Raw genomic sequence first — 14,394 nt, forward strand, 5'->3', positions numbered from 1 at the left:
TGTCTGTGGTCTGGCTGAGTGATCCTCAGACAGCTTACTAGTCTTTCTACTTGATCTCCTGGATGGATGTATTGTAGACATGTAGGAAACACTGATTCTTTGGAAGTGGGTAAGTACGCAATTTATATCAGACTGCCCCTTTACTGTTTTGCATTAATGATCTATTTGCAGGCCACTTGAGGGCACCCCAGCAGAAAATACATTTTTTAAGTCTACTTGGCTTATTAAAGGGTTCCATGATTTCTCAGAAACCTTCCATTTCTCTGTGGGGGAGGAAGAGGATATGGGCGTAAATTGGCTTCCTCTTCTCCTTTCACTAAGTTTCTACTTTACTTTCTACTTTTCTTTTCTCTCTCTGTTTTTTTCTAACCTAGGTTCTGGTTCTGGTTGCATATGGTCTGGACATTTTATCGATGGATGTGCGGCTTTTGGTTAATTGTTTTTCAATGATTACCTAAACTCCACATCAGCTACAGTATGTAACCTGAGGCATTTTAAACCAGACAGTGCCTGCAATCTTCAATCTTCAATGGAGTCATGGTCTTAGGTGACTTTAGTATTATGTGGATATAAAACAACTGCTCTTCTAGGGAATTTCTAAACATGTTAGACCCTTTTGGTTTATCTTAACATGTATTGTACATGTGCCCACTATTAACATCATCCATAAACTAGTCCATCCATACATTTCTAACCACTTTATCAATACAAGGTCATGGGGGAGCTGGAACCTGTCCCAGCAAGCAAGAGGTGCAAGGCAGCATACATTCTGGGTGGGACGCCAATTTGGACTTTGGAAAAACCAGAGCACTTGGAACATGGAGAGAACATACAAACTCCATTTAAATAGGGTGTGGGAATCAAGCCCAGGGGTCCACTGTTCCACCGGGCCCTTTAGGTCCAGTGATTACTGGATATTTAAACATCTCAGCTCCTCAGGCCTTCCACTCAAGCATTTCCTGTTGAGATTCACAGCTCTCACAGTCTCAAAACACAACCGTATTGTCACTTTCTGGAATATGAAGTTTCTTCCCTGGCGTTCTCAACCTGAATTATCTCAGTCAGCAGGCCAACCTTCTTAAAATCAGCTGTCTGACGATCTTACTAATCAGCTCACAGCACCATAAATTCTCTTAGCTTCTCAAAACTCAATGGATCTCAAATACCAGGTCCTTGGTGTGCTGATGAATAATGAATTATGAAAACACTTGGTCATAAACTTCAGCATTTGTGGAGGAAAAGTGCTCTTTCTGTTCGCCTTGAGGCTTATAAAATTGATCTAGTAACAAAAAGGCCCTGAGGTCAGCCCCTGCTTACTACTCTGATATTATTGATAGTGACTGTAAAAATCCTTGACCCCTTTTGAGGACAGTAAACCGACTTCTAAACTCAATTAGGGCTCCTTCTTTCACTCCCTCTTCCAAGTTATGTTACAGATTCCTGTATTTTGTTTTCAGAATAAGATGAACGATATCAGACACACCATATTAAATGTAACATGCAAAGCCCTGTTTCTCCCTGCTGCTCTGGAACAGTGGTTTCAGACTTTGAGAGTTTATTGCCCTCTAATATGACTCATTTAGCTCTGATAATGACATTTTTCAAATGTTCTCTAAATATAATCCCTCCACAAGTACTTCAGAAGTGTTTCTTAGCACTATCTTCTATTATTTGGACTATAATTAATTCAACCCCGTCTACTTCATTAATTTCTCCGCTGCTGAAAGTGGCTGAAAGTACCTCTCTCTGGAGGGAACCATGCCTTAATCAGTCTGATTTTTTTTAATTTAAGGCCTACTTCAAAGTGACCATTTTAAGCAAAACTATTGGAACATGTGGTAGCATCCCAGCTTCATTTAACATCAAACCCCTTGTTTCAAACTTTTCAGCCAGGGTTTAAGGCTGCCAATAGTACTGAAACTGTGAGGAAAGTTGTTAATGAAAGTGATGACCTTCTCATCTCTGCAGATTCTGGCTTTCCTTCTATTCTTGTACTACTAGACCTTTCAGCAGCCTTTGATACTGATGTCAAATGTCAGATGTAAACTTTGACATTTTGAATAATCGACGGCATTATTCATGTCTAAGTGGCTGTATACTGTTGTAGTTAATGTCTTATCTTTCTGACATACAGCAGTTTGTTAGCCTTGGTAACTTTAACCAGACCCCTCCCCTGCAACCTCTGGAGTCCCTCAGGGCTCAATCCTTTGCTCTTACCTTTTCAATGTTTATAAGCTTCCATTAGGCCATGTTTGGGTTTCTTCCCACAGTCCAAAGACATACTGGCAGGGTAATTGACTTCTGGGAAAATTGGCCCTGCTGTGAGTGTGTGCATGTTTGTGTGTTCCCTCTGATGAACTGGGTGAACACTGACCTGCTCCTGTTGCTTGACAAGATAGCCTATAGCTCCCCTGTGAACACAAATTGGATAAAGCCATTAGAAAATGGATCAATGGAAGACTCAAATCTCCCCATCAAGTTTCAAAATTAGACTGAAACCTAGTTTTGGTGATACAGAAATTATTCCTTCAAATTCTGTTTAGAAACCTTGGGGTGATTTTTCACTTTTGATTCATATGCCCACAAAGTCTACAATGCAGTATTCTTCCATTTAATGATTCAAATCCAGTTTTGAGACCAATTCTTCTTCTTTCTGGTATTGAGAGATTAGTTTATGGCTTCACCTCCTCAGGACTAAATTACTGCAAAGCTTTGCTTGCTGGATCATCCAAGAAGTTACTTGACCAAGTGTTGACCAAGCCCACAAAATCTGAACATAATTCTCCTGTGCTAAATAACCTCCAGTCTCTTACAGGACTGACATTAAAATTCTCTGGCTGACCTACCAGGCACTACATGGTCTGTCTCCTGTAGCTGCGAGGGTTACTATCCCCACACTTCCCAGTTTGTTCACTTTGTTACACTGGCTCTGAGCTCCTTGAATTCACGTTGCACGGTGGGGGTCCAAGCCTTTTCAGCAGTAGCCTCTCATCTTTTGGATACTCTTCCTGACAAGATTAAAACCGCACCCTCAAGTGATGATTTAAAATCTCACCTTGAGACCTACTTGTTCTTGACGGCCTTCAATACATAACATAATTAATCTATTTTGTAGTTCTTTTTCTGCCTGCTGACTGACTGACCAGGTCTAGCTCACAGTCATCTTCTTAGCACCGAGTTCCACGCCCTCCTGGACTCAGCTCTGTAAGGAAGAAGTACACAGAGCACACAACCAAGTGCAGGTCTTTATTCCGGAGCCCTCACCATTCCCTCCACATCCTCCACTCTGGGGAAAGTGCCCATTTCTCCTGGTGCAGGTGCAGCTCCTTTAACTCCACTTCCACACCGTTCCACACCGGTAAAGGAATTCAAGTCAAGTCAATACTGAAGTATTTAACTCAAATTAAATACACAACTTCATCTCCCAAAAAGAAAACATGTGGACTGTATTCTCTAAACAACTTGCAAGTCCAATTACAGGAAAAGCCCTTGTAATCCACTTCAGCTCAAAACATTTCACTTCCAAAGCAATCTCATTACACACACCAACAGTTCACTGCATAAGCACTCATCAAAACACATCTACACCAAACACGTCAGTCTATGTGTTGCAAAAGGCCAGACAAAAAGCATATGTACAACAATCATTGACAATTAACAGGAAATAGGTTCCAGGTGTAATAAAGCACAAGCACTGCAGAGCAAATTAAAGTGCCTTTCCTTTTCCAATCACGTCACAGGAAATCAGAAGGAAACCAAAGTGTCTTTACCAAGTAAAATGTTTAGTTCTCTGGTTCCACAAAGCTGTGATTCCACATCAACCTGTATCAAACAGCACACCAAGTGATTAAAAAGCTATTAAGCTTTCAATGACAAAAAACAACAACAAAACTACTATATTTCTGTCACTACTGACAAATTTATAACACAACTAATTTATTGTAGGTGTGTCATGAAAAGACTAAAATAATGGAATGGAGTATTATCATTTTTGAAACAGATTCTAACTTTTACTTATGTGCAAAAAGGATGAAATAAGAAGCCGTAAGACAGTTGTCATTATTGTTTTAGCAGTGCGATTTGAAGATGAACCAAATAATATACTTACCCAGGATTCATCTCTTTATACCATGTAGTGTTGCATGTGATGAAGACCGTCTAGTCCACATGTAGGATTCCTTGATTATTCTATCCTATGCCAAATTCTGTTCTATTTGAAACTTATAATATCCAAATTCCTTGGTTTATCCTTAATTGCTTAGCTGATCCAGAAACTAAAAACCATGTTGATTAAGTGTTAAACAGAACACATATTTGCAAGGGTTATGGAATGGCTACCAAACCCTGATCTGCTTTAATTTTATTCAGAGTCTCTAACATACTGTATTGTCCTTACCTGGCAGGGCAATACCATATTCACACAGGAGGCTCAGCCACTGCACTCTTACCCCAGAAGAGTGGGGCAAATTACCCCAGAATTTATGCTAGAGGGGGACTGCTTATTAACCTACTGTACCAGATCTCACCTGATCTGGGTGGTGGGGTGGCTCTGTGGCTTAGGATCTGTGCCTGTGGCTACCACACCTGTGAAGAAGGCTCCACTGCCGAAACGTTGTTTTTCCATTCTTTTCTTTTTAGCATTAAGTTTGTATGTTCTTCTCATGTACGCGTGGGTTTCCTGCACGTGCTCCATTTTCTTGCCATAGTCTGAAGACATGCTGGTAGGTTAACTGGCTTCTGGGAAAACTGGTCCCAAGTTTTTATGTGTCCATGTGTGCCCTGTGAGGGTCTGGTGTCCTGTCCGGGGTGGATCAGGGTGTGCCCATTGCTTGCCAGGATAGACTCTGACTCCACTGCAACCTTGAATTATAAGATGTGATTAGAATATGGATGGTTTTCAAAATAGCTAAAGGCTTTCAAAATAGCTGAAGGTATAAAGCTGAAAAAGACAGAAAATTATTTTGGCCCTTTTTATCAATTCTTTACATGTGCAAACTGTTTGCCAATTTCTAATGTTTTTATTTTAAAGAAGGGACTTCTTAGTAGGTTGTGCTTGTTCACTCCAAATTTTTGTTTTTTGTATTCCAAAACAGTACAGGAGTACCTGGGGTTGGATTTAGAGCCTTGTATCTTACATTTCTGAAAAACGATTTTTGACACTGTGTTTAGGGTTGATCTGTCCCAGTAACACTGCTAAAACTTAGTAGTGCTTAAGAAGTGCAGAATATGCTGAGAGAGATTTTTAGGAGATTCAAAATCATGGATTTAAAAATGATTTCAGTATTTAACATCACTTAAAAAACAACAGGATCTCATATGGTCTGTTAACATAAAATGTAACACTTAGCAGGATTAAATTATTTTCCTAAAAACACAATTAAAAGCACCAGATTTACAGGTGCCTAATTTCTTCCTGTCTGCAATGGCTGACGTTTATCCCTGGGTCCTGGTCCATTACATCTTAAAGTAGTGGGATGAGCTTTGCTAATGTGTTCACTAAAGTGATTTCTCTGGAAAATCTTTTGGATCATGTTCTAGAGAATGATTTCTTTCACCTACAGTACAAGAAAATGTTATGTATTCCTTCCAGATGAATGCCAAAGGAAAACACTTTTATGTGATTATGTCACAACCTGGCTAACAGAACTATAAGAAAAGTACTGGATGTGTTGATAAAAAAGGAGTCTTAATAATTCATAACAGAACCTGGTATGTGTGATTCTAATACTAATTAAAATATGGAAACCCCCGTTCTATTGTGATTTTTCTAAACTGTTTGAAAAGGCAATAAAATCTGCTAGTTGTCAGTTGTCTGGCAGGACTGTAGAATATCTGCATGGTACAGTATTACCTAAACAATTTATTTAGCAAAAAATAAAACTGCTGCGATCAGCACTCACAGACATTTTTCTAGGTTACCTATTTTGTAAAGGAGTTAGAGATTAACCGAGCGAATAAGGGCAATAAAATACCAGTCCAAGTTTCTCTGTCCAGGGGAAAATGTTTGCTTCTCCCCACCCTTCAGTTTTAGCTACACTGAAAAGAGCTTCAGCAGTTAGAAAGTTGTTGGCCCATCTGCTCGGTATCACTAAGACATTATTAAAAATTAATCGATCTATTTTAAAGATATTTGCTCTGTTTTTTGTGTACTCTCTTAGTAGGTCCTACCCCCTAGTTATGAAATGTCTCATAACTAGTCGAAAATTAAACACTGTTAAGTCACGTCTGTGTGTACAAAATATTTTGTCTGATATATACAGTAACATAAAGGTTTGCCTTTATTTACTTTAAAAATAGTCTTAATTGAACGATCTGCGGTGTGGTGGCTCTGTGGCTAAGGATCTGTGCCTGTGGCTGGGAGGTTGCTGGTTCCTTCTCTGTTGGGCCCCTGAGCAAGGCCCTTATCCCCAGCTGCTCCAGGGGCGCTGTATAAATGGCTGACCCTGCGCTCTGACCCCCAGCTTCTCTCTCTGCCTGTGTGTCTCATGGAGAGGAATTTGGGGTATGTAAAAAGATAAATTCCTGGCCAATAAAGTGATCTCTTATCTATGTTGTTCATAAAAACATATGAGAATATTCATAGTCCTCTTGTAATACAAGATGAATACATCTGCATAACTCATTCAATACATATTAATGATATAAACATTTTTAAAACTTTAGTTTTACTTTTTAAAATGAAAAAATATTTAAAATATCCCATCCAGGCCGACACCACTGCATTGATATAGAGGTTTAAATCATTCATCATGCTAGCCTGAAATACACCCATCATTGCCCTTACAGTAATGGAAGGATAGTTTCAAAGTATCCCTTAGGAGAAGTTACTGTCTTTCAAGGGACAGTAATAGTTATTGTGACTGTATCATCTGTAATTCTGTCCTTCCAGAGGTAGAGAACAGTCAGTGTCAATTATCAATAAATACATATTCACAGTGAAGGTTTGTGGTAACACTTGTTTAAACAATTCAGGAAAACTGCTTATAGAACATGTTCCGAGAATTACAGATCATGTAATTACTTTCAAGAAATTACTTGTTTCAGGCCTTTGATCACTTAGCTACAAACCAAAGGAGATAGACTGAAATGTCCCATCTCAATTGTAAATATTATCTCCATTATTTATTATAGTTTTACTACCTTGTCCACATAGATGTAGTTTTCATCCCTCAGCCAAGCAATATGTCATTTTAACAATCATGCATTCGATACTGTCTGCATTAGTTATTGTTCTGTTTTGCAAAGTTACATTTCAGTTCTCTAAAACAGTCTGTTACTGCTGCTGCATAAAGAAAATGTAAAGATTTTCCCAATTTTCTGAATGTAAACTGAAGGAAGAAGAAACTTGTACAGAATACAAAACAAAACCAAAAAAAGTACATTTAATTTTATATTTGGATGTCTCTGAGGCAAAACATAAACTCTTTAGTAGGAATGTGGTAACCACTTGATTGATCAGTGCAATTCACAAACCATATCACAATAACATGACCACCACGAAGCAGAGACACACACCCATATGGAGCCAGCAGCCACATCACCCGGTAACTCATAACAGGCAGCCCACTGAAGCTCAGCAGGTGCGAGCTTGGTCAGTACCTGGAGGGGAGGCTCCTGGGAAAGCTGAGGTAGCTGCTGGAAGTGGTGTTAATGGGTCCAGCAGGGGGCGCTCACCCTGCAGTCTCTGTGGGTCCTAATGTCCCAGTACAGTGAAGGGGACACTATACTGTAAACAGGCGCCGTCCTTTGGATGAGATGTAAAACTGAAGTCCTGACTCTCTGTGGTCATTAAAAATCCCAGGGCGTTTCTTGAAAAGAGTAGGGGTGTAGCCCCATCTTCCTGGACAAATTGGCCTTTACCACTCATGGCCTCCTAATAATCCCCATCTATGAATTGGCTTCATTACTCTGCTCTCCTCACCACTGAGAGCTGGTGTGTGGTGAGTGTTCTGGCGCACTATGGCTGCTGTCGCATCATCTAGGTGGATCCCCATTACCTGTAAAACACTTTCAGTGGAGTGTCCAGAAAAGCTCTATATAAGTGTAAGCAATTATTATTATTATTATTATGATCATCATCATTACACCCAACAGACAATCTACAACAAGCTGTAATTTACACGTTGTATGATTGCATGTCTAATGAAGTCATTACATTTTGCCCATAAAAGCAGTATTGAATGCTTGAGTCTTTTTTTTAGAATTTGCAAGCCTTAACTTGGTTTAGTGAGGATGAATTCATACATATTTCCTCGGTAAATGAACTGGTGATTTTGTTGTTATGGCCTGGTAGACAGTAAGAGGTGACTCATCCATCGATCCATCCATTCGCAGACAGCTGCTAATTTGTGGTTTTCAGTGACCCAGATCCTGTGTGCAAGGCAGGAGTCTTGTCAATACAGAGACAATGTACCTCTAGGACGTGAGAGAGCAACAGTGTAACGGAACAGTTCTTTCTGGACCCTATGCGGATGACACAATCCGAAATAGTGAGGAAACACTGGGCAAAAAGTCATGCAGGAATACGGGGTTGAAAACAGGGGGGCGTGTCCAAAGTGCGCTGGTGCACGAGGGAGGTGTGGCCGAGGCAAACAATCCAAAAATAATCCAGACAGGGAATCCAAAAACAAACTAGAGTCCATGGCCAGGCGAGGCATCCGATACAGGAGATAAAATCAGGAACCGGGTCGGAACCGGCAAGGGGAACAGGAACAAAAACTTAAAACCATGACGGAGCCAGACTCATCCAGACCCGGGCTCGCACGATATGGAAATCAAATGCAGAGCCTGGAACTGACTGAGTGTCTGGCTTTTAAGGGGAATTGAAAGGAGGCTGGAACAAGGGGCAGGTGCACAGAATAAGTCCAAAATGAAAAGAGCCGGAGCGCCCTTAAGGGGGAGGGACTACAATCGTGACAGAGCACCTGGACAAAACCCACAAAGACCTGCAGAGAACATGTAACACAGGAGGCACCCCAGGCCATGATCGAACCCCAGAACCCAAGACGCTGAGAAGCAGCAGTGGTAGCTTCTGAGCCATCATGCCACCCCTCAGTTAAAGTAATTACAGACACATGGTCAATAATTACAATTAGAGCTGGGGCAGAATGAATGCATTAAATATAGAGGGAGGGGGATGCCCAGTACACAGATGTTCAATACTCCTTTAACACAGTTGCTCAGTCTTGTTTAAATATTTAAACTAAAGTCACTCCCCCGTTTGCTTTGTTTAATCAGGACCTGCAGAGCAAGGCACACATGTTTTTTAAACGGTCTTTGGTTTAAACATTCTGACTTGTCCCGTTTCTGATGCTCAGATTCTGGATGGTCTGTGAAGGGATTTGAGCTTCACTGTCCCCAGACATCCACACACCTCCAATTTGTTTCACTCCATGCATGTAGAGATTCAATAATGTGGGAAAAACAGGAAGAGCATACAGCTTTAGAACATCACCTCTAAGGAATCTGGATTAGACAGGTGGTGCTTTTGAATCTGTAAGGGAGGAGAAATTTAAAAGTTAGGACTTTTATCAAGTTGATATTACAGATATCTGAAAACTGGCATGTTGCTTCCAGCTTTTCCATATAAGGCATCCTGGCCCAGAAATCCTGTCTGTGTCTCTCCAGAATGCAATTCACTGACTGACTTGTTCACTAGATATATTTAAAGCTGATAAAACCATGAAATATAACAGAGGTGCACATTCCTTTTTCTTGCTTCTGTCTCTCCTTGATTACTTGCTTAGTCTGAGGTAGTTACCCAAAGCTAAACTACATCAGAGGCCATTACGAAGTAAGAACAGGGCATTCAGCCCAACATTATTTTCCCTACTATCTGTAACTTGCTGATAAAAAATTACAACAGTTAACTCAAAATTGTGCCTGTTAGTAGATGCTGAGAAGCCCAAGTAACTATGGAACTATTTTAAAGTCTCTTGCAAATAGGGAGTATGTTTTGTAGTGGGCAAACTGTAGGAGAACTTCCCAGTTAATTGACTTGCTATGTTGTGGGTAGTTTACAACAGAGAATGTACCAAAATATTTTCTTTAAACCAATATTACAACCCGGTCAGACTTTAAGTGAAAATCCTTGAACTGGTTCATGCTTTAAACTTTGATACTACAGTGCATAAAAACATAAGAAAATTATAAATGGGAGAAGGCCATCGTCCCATCTAGCCCAAAGAAGAAAGAAGAAAAAAGAAAATCAGGGTATTTACTTCAAGCCACACTGTAGCTGTGTGGGTTGTTCAGTACTTCCACAACCCTTTGCTGTGCTGTAAATACTGTAATTATCTGTAACCTTTGCGAAAAGAAGTGTTTCCTGATCTCACTGCCACATAGCTTCCACTTGTGCTCTAAAAAATGTTTGATAAGTTTGTCAATAATGTTGAGGATTTTGATCAAATTGATTGTGAATCAGGTCACTTCATAGTCTTTTCTGTTAAAGACTAAAAAGATTCAGTTACTTGAGCCTGTCAGTGTAGGCTTACAGTCTGGATGTATTTTTCAGTTTGAGTCCCACATACAGCAAGTTAACCAAACAGCACTATTTTATATTACTTTTTTCAAACTGAAAATAAGGAAAAAAATACAACAAAACAAATATTAAGATTCTGCTTATTGGGGGGTTATTGTCCCCTGTGACTCATTAATGTAAGACATCATCTTTAATTACATTACATGTAATTATATGGTTTTGTGCACTTCAAAAACTATTCTGATTTCTTGTGAAAACATTATATTTCAGGACAAAATTATAAGTAAAATATTAGTATTTCACCAGTTCTTCTTTAATGTTTTCTGATTTTCACTGTCTCTGTAATTATTCCATTTCAGAATCAAAGATGTTGCTAATTACTGCCATTTAAAAGTCATTTTTGATGTCTTTTGATGTAAAACTACCTTCTCTTCCAATTAACTGTGCTCTTGTCAACTTGATTTATCGGTGATGCGTCTTAACTTTAATAGAAGCATGCACTGTGGGTATTCTAACGAACTAATAAAAATAAGCTAGCTCTCTGATTTATAATAGTTAAACTTCAAAGGTATGGAAACAGAACATTTATTTTGAAATGCAGAAAGGTTGTTCTTGTGTTGCAGACAAAATTGGCTGCAGAATTTTCAAACCCCTAAAAACATACGGTAGCAGACCATTTGAGTAAAGAGCAACCTCTTTATTATTCTGTTCCAAGACATGAAATAAGTATCTTGGATTTATGGTTCCATTTCTGGGATACTTTCTGTGACTTCATCTAAACCTGTTTCATGTATATGATTTTCTGATAGTGTAAATGAAATCCTCAAGGAGAAGGTTTGAGTAAAATTATAGATCCTTCTTCACACAGTGAATACACAGTGCAAATCACACATGCACTCCTCACAAAATACAAAGTGCAGTTTAGAATTTTCTTGAGGACGTTTCTGTTCTGTATGAATATTTGGTAAGCTACATTAAAATCATAATAGTACTGTGTTATTTCAATAAAGTTTAAATTAATTAATCACTTATATATAAAGTCTTACAAAATATTGAAAGCCTTTCACAGTGTTCATATTTTGTTCCTATACACCAGATACTACACCCAAAGCAAAATATGAAAAAAAGAATGAAATCGATAATATGATTAGATACTGTAATAAGCATTACTCAGCCAGCTGAGAGAACCCTAAGAGACCGTACTCCCCTCACTTTCCTGTGGGATAGCAGGAGTGGAAAGTTGCGCAAAGGGAAGTTGAGCAGGTGAGATATATATGTATGTATGAGAGAAGAAGTAGGTGAAATTAGGATCTAATCTTCCTCCCTAACTTCTGCTATAAAATCCAGTTAGGATTTTATTTAGGCACAACCTGCCTTAACAAACCACACAGTTATTTGTGTGGCCTCTTTGTGCAATAGCAGTGAATGTTCCTGAGTGGCCCAGTTAAAGACTTGACTTGAACCTAATTTGTAAATCTGTGGAAAGACCTGGAAACCGCTGCCCATAAGGAATCCTCAAGCAACTTGAGAGAGCTTGATCAAATCTGTAAGAAGAATGAGCAAAAATGGCACCAAGCCAGCGTGCAAAGGTGATAGAGACTGACCCAAAAAGACTGACAGCTGTTAATTGCTGTCAAAGGTGCTTCCAACAAATACTGCATTCATGGGTCTGAATACTTATGCAATCAACATATTACTTTTTTTTTTGCTTTAATTATTAATCCCAAAGTTGTTAAGCCTTCAGGAACCAGAATTTGAATTTGACATGTAACATGTAAGAGACTGGGGCTCTCCAGGACAAAGGCTGGAAACTACAGGACTATAGTACTATATATGTTCTGGCCCTGAGCAGCACCTGTGGGTTGCAGGACAGGCAAAACCAGCAGAAGTGATGGTAAAGCTCTTTGTTTTTGCAAATCCTTGAGCCCTGGGACTGGCGTCACCTAAAGGCAAGGAATACCTTGTGCACTCGCAAGCGCTGGACCTGCTTCTGCACAGAAGTGCGAATTGGACAGCGCAGGAATCACAGACTAGAGCAGAGGGAAAGAGCAGCATGAGGTTCTGTAAAACCAGTACTTTGTATTTTTAGCTCTTCACAGTGCTTTATAGCACGGGGGTCAACTCACCCCAAATCATCCATTTCCACACCCTTCCCTGCGCCAAAGCCATAGGACACGCTATACCAGACATTCCCAAGTCTCCCTGAAATCAGCTTCTCCTCCCTGACTCCCGCAAGTGATCCACAATCTCCCAGAAATCGCCCCCCGCTCCCAAATTTTTCTCAAATCTGCTGAACAAGCCGTATCTCCTGTACAACGCAAATTTGCAAAGAAAGTGAGATTATTCAACTGGACTGGCAAGCTATAGTATCTATAATGTATTGCATATATATTATAGTATCCATCAGAGAATTATTTAATTATATAGCAGTGACTTTTTTTCCAGGGGACCCCGTAAATTATCACGGAAGGGACGACCCCCCCTCCCTGAAATAATTTTTTCAACGTTGGGATGTCTGCTATACTCTACACTTAAACACACTGATTAATACAGAGATATAGTACAAAATGCCTTCCAGACTTGCATTCACTACAAAACCAATTGTGTGACAAAGAGTGGAGAGATGTTGGCACGTCTTCCTGTTCTCCTCTCTTATCAAGATACAAGATATCCGTAAGTCAATGAGTAAGGAACGAACAATTTTGTTTACAAATGTCAGGCCTTTATCTATAACCACTACATCAGGTTTCCTATGAAAATAAAAGTTACAGTACTCAGTTCTATTTACAGTAAGGTTACTCATTAGCAATGAGAAGCAAAACAAAACCAACATTAGTACTGATAGGAATTATGTTTTTACTTCTAGGCACTGTGCTTGGGAATGGAAGAGGAAAAGTTTACATTATATTCAATACTTATTTCACGTTTAGTGTTATTGAATACTTGGAACAAAAGTTTCTCATTTCATCCAACTGGTATTCCAGTACATACCTGATAATTAGAAGGAAAGGGCAAATAGTATTGTTAGACTTGAAAAAATCTTGTATTTCCTTGTGTTACATTTTAAATATGTTGGTAACCAATTATAAAAACATATATATATATATGACCTGGCTCAAATATGTATTGAATGTGAATCTTGTGTCCTTCTTAATTGACGTCTTCAGCCTGTAGTGTCACAGTCGTCATCCCTCCTCTAGAGGGCGCTTCTACCTTTTCCGTATTGTTCTTCGTTTTATTAGTGTCAGCTGTGTTTTATTCCCTTTCCGTTATTTAAGCCCTGTGTCTCTGTAGCTCCGGGCTCGGCTTTGGAAGATGGACGCCCAGAAGCCCGGAAGCCCACCTCCCACTGGGCACAGGAGTGGCCCGACGGCACAGGCTTCATTGCGGCGTCCTGATCTCTGAGTCTGGGGCTCGGAGCTCCTTGCCCCGTTACACTTTTAAACTTCTGTATTCCTGTTCCCAGTTCCTGTTCCTGTTTTTAACCATCTGCGTCTCCGATGGATCTCCCGGTTTCTGGATTTTGGAATGCGCCTTACTACCCCTTTGAACTTCAATTCAATTCAATTTATTTTTATATAGCGCTTTTCTCAACAAGGCTGCCCCAAGGCGCTTAACAATGCAAGTGACCCTACATGTTGTGAATACAGAACAGAAAAGACCAGAAGACAACAGAGGAGAGGAACCGAAAACTCCTTAGTAAGGAGAGAACAAACCTCTAGGGGTCCAAGGTCAACTGGCTGCCCAACCCCTTTGGGCATGTTAACATTATATAGTTTTAAAAAAAGGAATTAAATGAATTAGGGTATTAATCCATCCATCATGTCTTCTGTATGTCAGTACTCCATGCAGATCTCTGTAGACACACAATGGCATTGACAGCACCACCAGCAGCCATGGTTGCAGCAGGCTAT

This window comes from Lepisosteus oculatus, chromosome 2 (assembly GCF_040954835.1).
Source record: "Lepisosteus oculatus isolate fLepOcu1 chromosome 2, fLepOcu1.hap2, whole genome shotgun sequence".
In the NCBI taxonomy this organism is placed as follows: Eukaryota; Metazoa; Chordata; class Actinopteri; order Semionotiformes; family Lepisosteidae; genus Lepisosteus; species Lepisosteus oculatus.